The sequence below is a fragment of the Dromaius novaehollandiae genome, chromosome 2, assembly GCF_036370855.1.
Source record: "Dromaius novaehollandiae isolate bDroNov1 chromosome 2, bDroNov1.hap1, whole genome shotgun sequence".
NCBI classification, from domain to species: domain Eukaryota; kingdom Metazoa; phylum Chordata; class Aves; order Casuariiformes; family Dromaiidae; genus Dromaius; species Dromaius novaehollandiae.
Window position 1 is genome coordinate 158917514 of NC_088099.1, and position 13183 is coordinate 158930696.

Genomic DNA, 13183 nt, shown 5'->3' on the forward strand with positions numbered 1-13183 from the left:
TGTTATACTTCCAGCATTTTAGTGCTTTACCACTATACATGACATGTCCTGATGGTGCTTTTCAGTGGTGTTATTGCAGGTTAACAACACCGCAAAGGACCATACAGAAGAAATGTTTTGTACACTGTATCAGCACAGCAAAAGAGCCTGAAAAAGGCTTGAGGCCAGCTGTTCAAAGGAGCAGGTTTTAGGGTGCAGCTCCGTGACACACCATTGACACCGAGGTGCAGTGTGGTTCTCCCAACCTTCTCTCCCCTCCCACCTCTCGGCACCCTCCCCCCTGCTCTTATCTTGGGCTACCTCTGACGGCCTTTGAGCCACTCCTTGGGCTGGTTCATGTCACTAACCCAGCAGAAATGATGCTGTAGGGCAGCGGGGAAAGATAAGATGGTATTCTGTGGATTTTAGTGAGTTGAATGAGCTCACAAAAAGGACTGGCGAGGACCAAGGACAAGACAAGGGAGGAGTGGGACCATGTAGCCAGGAGAAGAGTGACACCTGCCCTTCTTAGAAAGGGCAAATCATTGCCACCAAACCTTAGCCCAGCTTCATCTAACATGGTAGGAAGTTTCCAGCCATTTTGATTTCTCAAAGAGTTTGCTCAGTTTCCCCCGGGATCCTTGCTATCTTGAGCCTTTGAGTGTCCAAGTGGTACTGTCTGGGGAGTGCTACAGATACAACAATCTGGTATTGTGAAGGAACATTTCATACACAGACTTCCCCCTGTTTTTCTTTGCTATTTTGGAAAATTAGTGGACAATATGACTGCAAAAAAACCCTCAAAGGGTCTCAAACTCTCTACAATAAGAAGTGACATTGGGAATTGTTCTTTGATGTGTGGTTCCATTAGATGATTTACAATGCGCTGACAGATTATTTACCATAGTTAGTTGCACAAGGCTAATCTTACAAGAAAGAAGGGGGATTTTCAACCCAACTTTCTGATAGTTTATTTTGTATTTCTAGATCCAAAATGTGAGTGTTCCAAGCCAAAATTCAACATTTCACTTTTAAATATTGCTATTTTGTCCATTTGAAATTAAATAGTTTTTCTGAATCTTCTCCATTCAAAATAGAAAATATAATCAAAATCAGCCTTTTCCTGAAAAATAAAGTATTTTAACAATTCTAATCTGGCAGGTAATCTTTTTCCAGAAAATGCAAGAAGCTCTACCTACAAGGAGATTGATTTTAACAGTCTGCTTATAACACTGCACAAGCATATATCAAGGCAAAGCTTTTGAAGGTAATTATATTCCAAATCATATCCAATATATTTCAAATCAGCAGCCCAGCCCAGAAACTACCATCCTAATTGTTCTGTGGTTTTTAGGATAGCTGAACATTCACACTTAATCATAAACACAGACTGTAGAACACAGCTGTTATTAAAATGGAGATAAGTCTTAATTAACCAGTTGTACACCTGTAAACAAATAAACTAATCATATCTCTGAATTTCAAGGGACAACAACTTTGCATCAACCTGAGATTTTTTTTTTAATTTCTCACTGATTACAAATTACAGTAATAGAAGGTTTGCAATACGAAAACAAGAGATTTTAAACTACCTTTTAAAATTCATCTCTATGATTTAAACTGGGGGAGAGGGGAACAAATGCCCATTCTTATGCCTTTCTTCCTAAACCTGAGACATAAGTTGGGCTGATAACTAATTGCTCATTAAGTTATGTTAGTCTGTGGGGTGATCCCATATCCGGGGCAAGTTCACCACCTCCTTTAATGTTCCTACCATACTTCTCAGAAATAAAATAAAATGAAGAAGTTGATCTGGAGCCTTGAGATCACAGCTCTGATGCTATCTTGACTTTACGGAGTACCATTTTGAGATATCTCCAATTTGCACCATTATTTTGTAGCAGTTTAGAAATTGTGATGTGATCTATGCCAGCAGTTCAAAATCCTCTCAGTCTTCAGCAAATGTCTACATATTCCACGTCTCTAAATACTAGATTCTACATCAATATTATTGGGAAACTATTCTTGGGTTATTTCAATGATATTTTTATTTCTCTTAATAAGTCTCTATGGGGAAATCTTCTAATTTACTTTTAAGTTGGTGAAAGATGCCAAACTCATCAGTTTGGTCGTGTGTCAACAAATCCAAAGTCACCAATTCATTTTACATAAGGCACTGAAAAAACATCAGGTGATGCGAATTTGGGGTGCTTGTTGCTTTGGCTACATTCAGTTGACCAAGTCAAGGCAAAAGGTTATGAGCTGTCCACCTCCCACAAGGAAGTGCTAATAGCCTCCAGAAACATCCAAGAGAGATTTGAGTTGAACTGCCAGTCTCACTGAATTTCGCAGTGTGTGCCAGATCCTCAGCTGGTTTATATCACTTTCATTCCTCTAAAATCAAGGTGATCAGGTGAGGGTGCATCTGGGTATTTCCTTCCACTGGGGAGCTGATATTACTAATTCTTACTCAAGTGAGGAATGGAAAGTATGGAATTTATCTGTTTAATCTAATATATTTCTTTAATGACTAATGGCTACTCACTGAACAAATGTTGATATCAGATTGTGTTTGATGCTGTTATCTCCAATGGAGGAAAAATCCAGCCATTTCTAAATGCAATGGAATATCATTTAGCATAGAAGTTTTTCCCTGTGACAAAGCTAACTTGCCCTTTCCCACAAGAGGTCAAACAATTCCCTTGAAAACTGTTTTTAATAAAAAAATTAAGTACAAAATTAAATTTTGTATCAAAAGTTTCGGATTTCATTAATAAGTGTTGGGGTTTTTTTTAAACATAAAGCTGTAAAAGAAAATTATTCCTTTGAGCTGCAATATTTTGTGACAGGGGTTTTTTTGTTAGCAGAAATGGAGAGTTTTAGTGAAATCTCAAGCTTAACATTTCAGAGGAAATTGTACAGTCTTTGTTTCACCAAAGTTTCTGAACAGAAAAACTTGCTAACTATCTCTGTTTCTCATTTCCCAAGTGATGTCTTTGAACGTGCTGTAGAACTCTACACAAAGATATTTTCATATTCCTTATAATATCAAAATATTGATATACATAGCCTTTCCCACGGAAGATAAAAATACTAGCCCAATGTTAACTAAAATATTGAAGCAAGATTAGAAAATAGAGAATGTTTGGTTTTCTTGAGATATGAGGTTCTAATCTTATGTGGATCATTTCACTCAAGATTTTTTTAATCACTGAAGTGGGATGCTGAGGTGTAATATTGGCTTTGTAACTGGCTGGCTGTTTAATGATAGTAAGGAAAGAAAAGCTGCCAAGCCTTCCAGTAAGATGCAGTTAAAAGTATATGTCTTTACTATATTCTTAACTATAATTTTTACACATTGTATAAAATAGCCAACAGGTTTGAGGAACAAAGGAAATATTAACATGAGTGGGGAGAAAAACAGATACTTTAATAGGGATTTCTTGCTCACGTGAAAATCAGCCACGTGTGTTTATCTCATATACATATCCACGGGGCAAATATTCCTAGATTAAATTTGAAAAAGTTACTGCAATAAACCCACAAATAGAATTAGCTTATTTTATCTAAACCAAAAAAAGCCCAAAATCTTGGACTGACTTTTCACCTCTTTTCTACTAGCAAAAGAAGTACTAGAATAAAACCAATGTAGGAAAAGCCCTTAAAGTATCAAATAAAACCAAAGCAGATGCATTGAAAAAATGAAAACATTTCAAAAGTATATATTTTAAAGAGCTATTTGGATGAAAGAGGCTGAGAAAAAAAGTTACTTATTCCTTCTCATTTACTCCCCCTCTTTCCTATCTGGCTTTACTACAAAGCAGTAAGTACCATCTGCCTATGTTTTTTTTCTGCTGCTTTGCCAATGGTGCTTCTTCTATGAAATTTCCCTTGGGCCAAAATTTGCTGAGCAATCTTAACTTCCCAGAAGTTAGTGCTTTTAGGAGGGATTCAGCACCTCTAAATAGCAAATTCCTACCATAGACTTTCTGTCTGTCCATGTGCATTGTAGGTCTGGGTCCGATTGAATTGCCCTCTTTCCAGACACCTTCTGGGGCAAGGACCTGAGTTGCTCTGCATTTTAAACCAAGGACTCACATCTCCAGGGCTTGATGGAGTTTAGGGGCTGCACCCACAACTGATTCCCCCCTTTCTGTCTCTCCCTGCTCCCAGATGAGGTAATGAGGGTTGTTCTTCTCTCATTCATTTATTTTTTTAATTTCCCCTTCTATTAGAAGGGGACTTCCTACAGGATCCTCACCGATTGTTGCCCTCAGCTTCTGAGACACAGCCTTGGAGCTGAACCTTCAAGGCCAACGTGTCGTATTTGACCAACTCCTCTTTAATCATAGGCTGCCATCTCTTCTTTCCCACAGCAACGATGTACTCCCATCTCTTCCTTTACAGAGGATTTAGAGTACTCAAGGCTGCAAAGTGAGACAGTTCAGCTCGCTGATCTGACAAAAAGCTACCCCTTGGTCATTGGTTCCGCAACCCAAGCTTGCTCATCCAGGAACTAGAAGAACCTGGCATCTGACGTAGCGTGGTGAGCAAGGAGACCCATAGCTGGAGGCAGAAGGACCTCTCTTTTCAGGAGAAGAATGTGGTTATGTGGAATCAGGTGTAATATGAAATTGTATTTTAGGCAACATGTCCCCTGCAAAATAATTCCTGGACGACAGCACATCCCAAAACTGCTCTGTAGAGTATCATCTTCCTGAAGGTTTTCCTTCTACATTAACTTCAGTGGAGTGCCAGCAGACTAAAATGTGCTAGAGAGATCTTCCCACAGGGTAACCTAGACCCCCCTCAGTCCTGGAAGAAATGTTAGAGGAGTGCCTGTGTTGCCTTTATCTATTATATGAATTAACTCAAATGATCTGGCAATCAGTTAATTTTGGAAGAAAAATTCTCATCTGCACATGCCCTCAGCAAAGATCATGTTTCTTTTTTTGTCTGATCTTTCTCTCTCCAGTCTTTAAACTCCCTCACACAAAAGCAAATCACCCTTTAGCTGTTCCACAGCACAGAGCCTGCTGCTGGCATGTAACCAGTGAAACCCAAACCCATAACAACATCAAGAAGCAATTGCTGCTCCCGCTATTGCAAGAATCTTGTTCAGCTTTGGGGGTGGGTGGATCGCTCACCCTTTTCACAACAGATTATCGAGGCCAATGAACCATTCACTTTTGGGGCAACAAATTAAGAAATCACAGAGGGAGGCAAAATGCCACCCAACAACCTACGAGGAATTATTTTCATATTGTAGAGATTTACTAATTTGCAATACTATAAGAGAGATTATTGTTTACAATTAGCCTTATATCGTTAAAATGTTTCTAAAATCTTTAAAATGTTTCTAAATAATACTTATTGGGGACTTCGTCCCACTAGCACCACCATTATCTCTTGGGTTTAATATATTATCAGCTGTGAAAAACTGTGGGGATACTTAGAACATCAAACAAGTTATTAATTTTCTGATTATGGAAATAATGTCTGTATGTAGTTTGTTTCCTACAACAGCTTCTCCTGGGAGAACTGAGCACAGCACATGTGTGTTTTTCAGTTTGCAGTGCTTCAGGTTGAAAGGCCTTGTTTAAAAAAAGAGAAAAGAAAAAGAAAAGCACAGATCATTATTCACTGAATGACCAAAGTAATAAATCTCTAAATATCACTCCAGACCTCTAAAATAGAAAGAGAACAGATAATTTTTTTTTAAAAGAAAAGCACATACACAGATACAGAAGAAAAAAAATGAGACTGGAGGCAGAATTCCCCTAATCAGATACAAGTATCTACCAAAGTATGTGTCTGTACCCAGCCCAGCCACCTGAAAATGTCTTTATAGCCAGCAGAGTTAGACATACAAATTAATGAAGATAGTAACACAATTCATCTTATCCTGAAACAGATTCTTAGTTCTGTTAACTGCCTTGACTAGCTCTTCTTTGGCTGTAATAGAAGCTTATGATGCAGACGTCTGAAAATAATGAAGTTCACCCTGATCCTGCAAAGTGTTCTCAGCGGTCTAACACTGGAGGAACTGCACTGTGGTCCATACATAACAAAGTTCACTTTCACATCTGTATTTAATCTGAAGCCCCTCTCTTTGAAAACCTGCATAAAAATCCTCAATGGAGGCAATTCTAATCCATGCAGCACCATCTGAGAGCGAGATAGTGTATATAAATCTGTAAACGTGAGCCTCTTTGAATCCCCAGAAGCCTGCACTTCAACAGATTATTTTAATGCATAAGAGATTGCATTGAGTATGATGCCACAATAAAATACATGTGCCTGAAAATTCTTTATGAAATACATAATGTAGGTGTACAAGACACATAATAACATGCCAGCTTGTCCACAACCAGCCTAACTACTTATACATAACCGTTTCAAAAATGAACCAGAAGAACACAGGAAGAATTTACCTGTAAATACCCAGTTGCCCAACATATACAAACTCCATGCTGGCACAGCACTGAGATGTTGAAGAGATGAAATTATTTATCTCTGTCCCATAGTTTAGGCATCAGACAGCTGAGAAAAACAAACAAACAAACAGATGAACAAGCAAAACCCCACGTGGTGCCGTTTGTATATTTTACTCATCGCTGGCCAGAAACCTTCTTGCTGCACTAACCTGTATGGCAGTTGGCCAAAGAGGAATATGTCTGGACCAACTGTCCCTCACAAAAGGGCAGGGCAGACAGTTTCAGGTTACGTCTGCTACAGCCATGCCACCTAGATCTGCTTGTGACCATCACTCAGAGCCCCAAAGTCCATGCAGAGCTCGAATTTGGAACAATCAGGGAGCATGAGTGAACCGGAGCGCTAATGCCCACAGAGATTAACCTCTTCACTTCTACAAAACCTCCTACTCCTGGTTTGAATATGAACTTTGTTTTCCTTCTCAAGACACAAGCTGTGCCCTCTTTATCATATGATGTTAGTGACCCTAATGAACTCCTCCCTTGACCAAACCCAATAAGCGTTGTATAGGAAAGCAATAAATCACTGTCCGGTTGAACTCTAACTACAGATTTTTACCTGTACTTACCAGAAACAAAGATACAAGAACTTCAGAGACACGAATAAAACTGTGATTCAGAAGCTGGATCTTTAGAACTTGCTACCTGCTTCAAAACACTGCTTTCCACAGATTTCCTATGTCAGTTTGGGTGTGTCGCTAGGCTTCTCTGTGCCCTATCTTCTCTCCTCACCAGCAAAACAAGGAGAGCAGCGCTTCTCTGTCTAAGGCTAAATACATCAAAGATTATGATGTACCCATATATTTTGGCAATAAAGTTGCAGCAGTATCTCAGATAGATAAAATCTCCTGCAAACAAAATACTGGATTATTTTAAAAGAATATTTTTTTCAGTTCAGTCAAGCTAAAAGAACAATATGCATTATACAAACAGGTTTTCTGATTTAATTACCAGAGTTTCAAAGTCCCATCCTATACTTAACACTCACGGTTATGGAACTTGTTGCCAAGCAATTACCCTTTAAATTTGCTTTAATCCATGCCGATCATTTCCCAGAGTTGATCATTACTGCAGACTTCAATTGCTTTTGTTGGCTTGCATGTTGCCAGAGTTCAAACAGAACAGATTAACAGGAGGCTGCCAGCCACGAAACTCTTTGAAAAAAAGGCGGGAATCTGAGTTAAAAATGTACTTTGTTTCAAGGACTTCCCAGAAATTATGGTTCACACCTATATTAACCTCAGAAAAGGTCTACAGGAATTAGATCCTGATCTCACGGCTATCAGTTTTATATTGGTACCAGCCATCTGTGCCATGTGTAGTTGCTACATTTACATGAGCATAAGTTGGTATAGAATCTAACCATTGGAAAAAGAAAAAGAAAAAAAAAGACTGAATCACAGTAGAAAGAAGAAGGACCGGAACATTATCTCCAGACTGAATAATATGCAAGACAACCAAGATACTGGGTACATGGAAATTGCAGGTCTCCATCGGTAGGAGAGGTTGTCTCACATTGTCACTCCTTGTGCGGTTTGAGTTTTTAGGTTGTTAGTAGGGAAGGGTGTTCTCATTCCAACCTTGAGCACACAATGCGTTTCCCATCCTTTCAGGTCATGTCATTTATCTGAAGGAAGCTGCCAGGTGCAGCAGGAAGCTGGGTTGTGTCCGTGATAAAAGCGATCTTTTCCTTCAATAACATGGTTTATCTATTAAGTGAAACTGCTTTTAGAAGAGGTTCAGTATGTTTGCAACATCCCTCCTGGTAATGAGGTTAATGCGTCCGATACAGCTGATATGGTGGATCGTTCATCAGGAGCATCTTCCTCTAAGCACCAGCTATATTTGCAGCCATTCAGCACCATCCCATCTAGCCCAAACTCATCCATTTCTCTGTTTTTCAATTTGCTTTCCACACGAACATCAAAAATGCCCACTACGTTTCTCTGCTGTCAGCATACTTTCAGGTTCATATAGAAGAAAGAGAGGAAAGTTTTGTCCACACAATACATTTTTCTTCTTTCCCATACCTTCATTATCTCTTGCCTTTTGTATCTCAGTAGCACCAAGAAGCTTTGGCAGCCCACCATTGTACAAATACATGGCAGTCTCAGGCTGTCTAATCATACTGGTATCACAACGCTTTAGCAAAGGAGTGACAACATATATGCAAAGTACCACCAGAAGTGTACACAATATACTTTGGAATAGGCAAAATCTGGGAAGAAGAAAGGGGAAGGAAACCAAATGAACTTCACATGGAAGTGTAGTGAGGGATAGCTGGACTGGCCATAAGTTAGTGGTGGCCCACCATCATTACAGAGTGACAAGGTTATGTTTACGTAGATTAAAAGGAGCAACACATTGGTAGGTGCTGCAAGTTACCAAACAGTTCTCAGTCATGCCTTGTCACATTTACACACAGCAGTGCCATCAGAAAAACAGAATTTATAGTGCAAAAAAAAAAGAGCTAACTTCATGAAAAAATTATGTTGCAGTGCCCACACAGCAAAATCAGGGCCCAGAGCAGTCCTAATCTTTATTTCAGGATTCTTGAAGAATACTTTCTTACTACCTCTGATACAGGTACCCACCACAGTCTCAGGACAAAGGCCTGGAGCTAGAAGCATGTTAAAATACCTGGGAAAGCAAAAGGCTGCACCCTGCACACAAAGAGGCTAGGAGAGCTGGATCTCCTAAGTCCTTCTCTTCCCTCCTTCCCAGTCTAACTAAATAGATATTCTTACCATGGCTGTCATTTACAGCAAGAACAGGACTCCCCAGTTTTTATCCTTCTCAGTTAAAGCCTTAGAATGGCTCATTCAGAAGTTATTTAATCAGATATTTCCTGAAAGGAATGTGCAAGTGTAAATAAAATAGCAGCAATGAGATAGCTAACAAACCTTTGGGATAGATGTTTAACCTAAGTTAAAAAACTCCAGATATTCATGCGAAACTGAACAGGCACATTGTACCCTTTATCAGAAATACAACTGCAAAGCCAGAACTGAAGCTAAACTGTTAAACCTTCCCCTTTTATCTATTCCTTCAAACAGATACTTTCAAGAAGGAGATATAATTGTACTAAGATATTCTCTACTCTCCAGTGCAGTAGACGCAACATGTAGCATATAGCAGTAATCTGGGATATTGCCGCTATGGAAATTATTTAAACTGAACTAAATGGGAAATAAAAGGTAAAATTTTGTACACCTTCACAGTTCTCTAAGGAAACAGCAAGAGGTTGGGGTAAATGGGAAATCTGAGAGAGGGAGAAATTAGAGCAGAGTTCTTCAAGGATCTTGCCACCAACCTCAAGACCGAATATTTTAATCAATGAATTCACGACACACAGATGGGAGGCCTCTTTACACAGCAGGGCACAAGACTACCACACAGGGAGAACTGGACAACCTTGAATAATAGAAATGGAGTGAAATGCAAAAGCACTGAATGCAAAGTCCCACATCTGTGAATTAACACCAATAATATTTATCACAAATTGGAGCTTAGGAAAGACAGAAGAAAAAATTGTGCATGCAGCTACAAGAGAACTATAGGTCAACATCACGTTACAGATATGAAAAAGGAGAATGTAATCCTAAACTGTTATCAGATGAAACATGTCCAGAAAAAAAAAGAAAGAAAAAAGGAAAAGAAAAGAAAATTACTTAATGCTCCCACACAGAACTCTGAGAACTCTGAGTACAATTCTAGGCATGCATTTTCAAAATAAATTAAAATAGGACCGGATAGGAAGAAAAAATACTAGGATAATCCAGGAGAAACTATCAAATGAGGAGTACACTGAAGTATTTGGCTTGTTCAGTCCAGCAAAACAGACTGAGAGGAATATAGCTTTTTTCCATATAACTATGGGGTCAGAGCTAGAAAGTGAAAAAAGATATTTAAGCTGAAGGACTTTGTTGATTCAAGAAGAAGTAAGCACACATCAACCATAAATACAAGTCAGTTTGGAAATTAGAAGAAAATTTCTAACTATCCGAGTAATTAATCTCTAGAGGTTTCCATAGGGGAAAAAACCAAAGCATAAGCAGAGTTATGGTGGAAGTTGATAAATTTGCAAGACATTTTTATGGTATATTTGCCTCCAACAGGCTGGAAACAGATTCAATGAACCTGGAGCTCACTTCCTGCTCTATGACTGAAACAAACAAAATTTACCCTTGTGCAAGATGTAAAACTCAAATTTTACATATCCTTGAGCCCTCGGTTTGAATATTTACAGGAGATTTAAATAGTTCTAAAATGTTAAAGTTTCACCAATGACACATAACTTCTATATCATGTATCTGTTTGGTGCTTAAGTTTTTCCATGAGGCTTATACAGATCTTTTTCTTGTGTTTGTGGGATCTTCCAAATCTGAGATGAAAAGCATCTGCATCAAAACATCTCAGACATCACTGCTGGCATTTAATTCTTCCCCCTGCTACAGAAATAGAGTTTTGTTGTGCTGCCTCAGCTAGACACCATTTTTAAAAATACACTACATTCAGAAACACAAACTGAGAAAAGCTTAGGGAAAATGTAACGAGAAATAAAATTACTCACTTTGGCTGAAAGAATGGTATAAGATCTTGCTACAGAAAATGGCTTATTTAGGGCTTCTGCAGGCTCTTCCTGCAAAATTTAAAGGGACACTCCCCAGAAAGGCATGCTACAATAAAAAAATCTGCAGAAAGAAGAATAAAAGTTAACAGGGTAGTCAATAAAAAGTTATCCTGCAAGCCACAGATAGGATTCTCATTTCAGTGGATATGCAGAAATGAATTACAACTAAATTACTGAAACTGCGCTAACAAGGATACAGATGGGTGCTACGGCATTAGTAGAGGCTAACAGCTCCAGTGCTTGCCTGTGTTTGGGGTCGACCTTAACCTTGTGTTGATATGGTGGCACCAGACTGTACAAGTTGGCTTAACATCAGCTCGAGTGGACATTCACAAGAAGCAGAGAAATTCACATTTGCATTGGATCCTTCCAGCTCACATTCACTTGCTTTTTTATTAAACTTAGGTCCTCTCAGAAGACCCAGGCTGCCAGCCCTGATGTCTATGTGCATATCTAGCACTAGGGACAGAGCCCTGTATATCTTCCTTCGATTCAAACTGTATCTCCACGAACACCAGTGCTCTTGGCAGCTGCTTTGAAGGACCTGCACCTTGCAGCTGGCTGTTCTTGCTCTCCAAGACACAAGCTGTGGCTGAAACGCTTCACATGTCTAAAGTATCCACAGGAGCCTTCCCCAACATGGATTCTCCACTTCCTCTCCCACAGCTAAACATATGCAGGATCTCTTTTTTATCTAGCTGATAATTCTCACTAAACTTAACAAAACCTGGTTATGATTGCAGTTATGTTCTCTTCTGTCAAATATGACCAGAGTCAGCAAACAGGTTCAAAATGTATCACCATAATGAAGATATATGGACATACTCAAATAATGCATTGCAACAGAAGTCTCTTTTTCTTAGAGAACAAAGCTAAAAAACCTGTCTTAAAATCTAGAAAATAAATTAAAACACACAAGAGGATTTATTTTTAAAATGTAGCTTCAAGACTCAGGATACAAAGAGCCTTCCTACAGCTCTGTGAACTCCTCAGCTAGCTGATTGACACAGGAGTAATTCCTGCACTCAGCAGAACACAAAGGTTTGGATGAAGACCCCTCTATACTCAGTAGAGACGGGAAAAATGAGAATCACTTCCCAGTGTTGCCTTTCTCTCTCTCTGTTGGTGACTGGAAAGCCCCAAGTGACTGTGCTCTTTGCAATGTGAGATGTGGACAGTGGATGGAGTGCTGTGTCCATCCCACCATGGCATTTCCTGGCATTTCCGAAAGAGCTGCAAAAGCCTCTGAGCAAAAACTTGATCCCAGTGCCCATAGTTGTTGCAGGATGCATTTGTTCTCTGATACGGTGCAGGATGACGAAGGGGGTTGTATTTCAGGAACACTGACCATGGGTGACAACTCCACCATTTTTGCTGATGGTACCATTTGCCTTCCTTTACAGCTCTGGCATAAGGAAAACAATTATTGCCCACTTTTCTGTGACCTGTACCAGAGCAGGATTTTATAAGCGTCTCTCTCTTTGCACATTAAACACAGGGTGTGTAAGGTGAAAAGAATGTGGGGCTGGTGGAAAAAACGCAAGGGATTTCTTAAGGAAATCATTCATTTTGTGGCAGAGACAAGAGAATCAAAGGGTCTTTTATCTGCAAAAGCAGAGAATTTGAGAAACAAATTTTAATCAGGAAAGTCTAATTTTTTTTCTACTTCCTTTGGCCTCAGGAAATGGAAAATCACTTTAAAGATGAATTGTGAGAGAATGTTTGAATTTCTTTTCCCATTTCAATTCAAATGGGTGCCTACTCTTAGATATTTCAAATAAAAGCAAAACTTTTCAGTAGAACTCAGTGAAAGAAATCAAGAGTTGGCTCAAAGAGGAAGGTTAATCCAGTAATTAGAGTATTAGCCCATAATTTACAAAACCTGTTGCAGAACAAGGAACTGAGTATATCTCCCATATGACCTTGAATTACATTGCCTTTCTGTGCCTCACCTTTACCTTCCACATATATTTTGAGGTGTTCTCATATGACAGGAAAAGTGGGCAGTGGACAGAGGGATGGATTAAATGAACTTCAACTTCAAAACTAGCTCAGCTGCTATGTTTAGGATGAATAC

General features: G+C 39.1%; 1 long non-coding RNA gene across 2 annotated transcripts in view; it reads right to left on the reverse strand.

Annotated features, from left to right (window-relative positions):
• The window catches only part of LOC135327364 (uncharacterized), a 119741-nt gene extending 112595 nt beyond the window's left edge, over positions 1 to 7146 (reverse strand). For both annotated transcript variants that reach the window (XR_010387483.1, XR_010387482.1), the window contains exons 1-2: positions 7043 to 7146; positions 6414 to 6522 (exon numbers count right to left, since the gene is read on the reverse strand). This is a non-coding gene — a long non-coding RNA (uncharacterized LOC135327364). The remainder of the gene's footprint in view (positions 1 to 6413; positions 6523 to 7042) is intronic.
• Positions 7147 to 13183: the final 6037 nt, after the last annotated feature.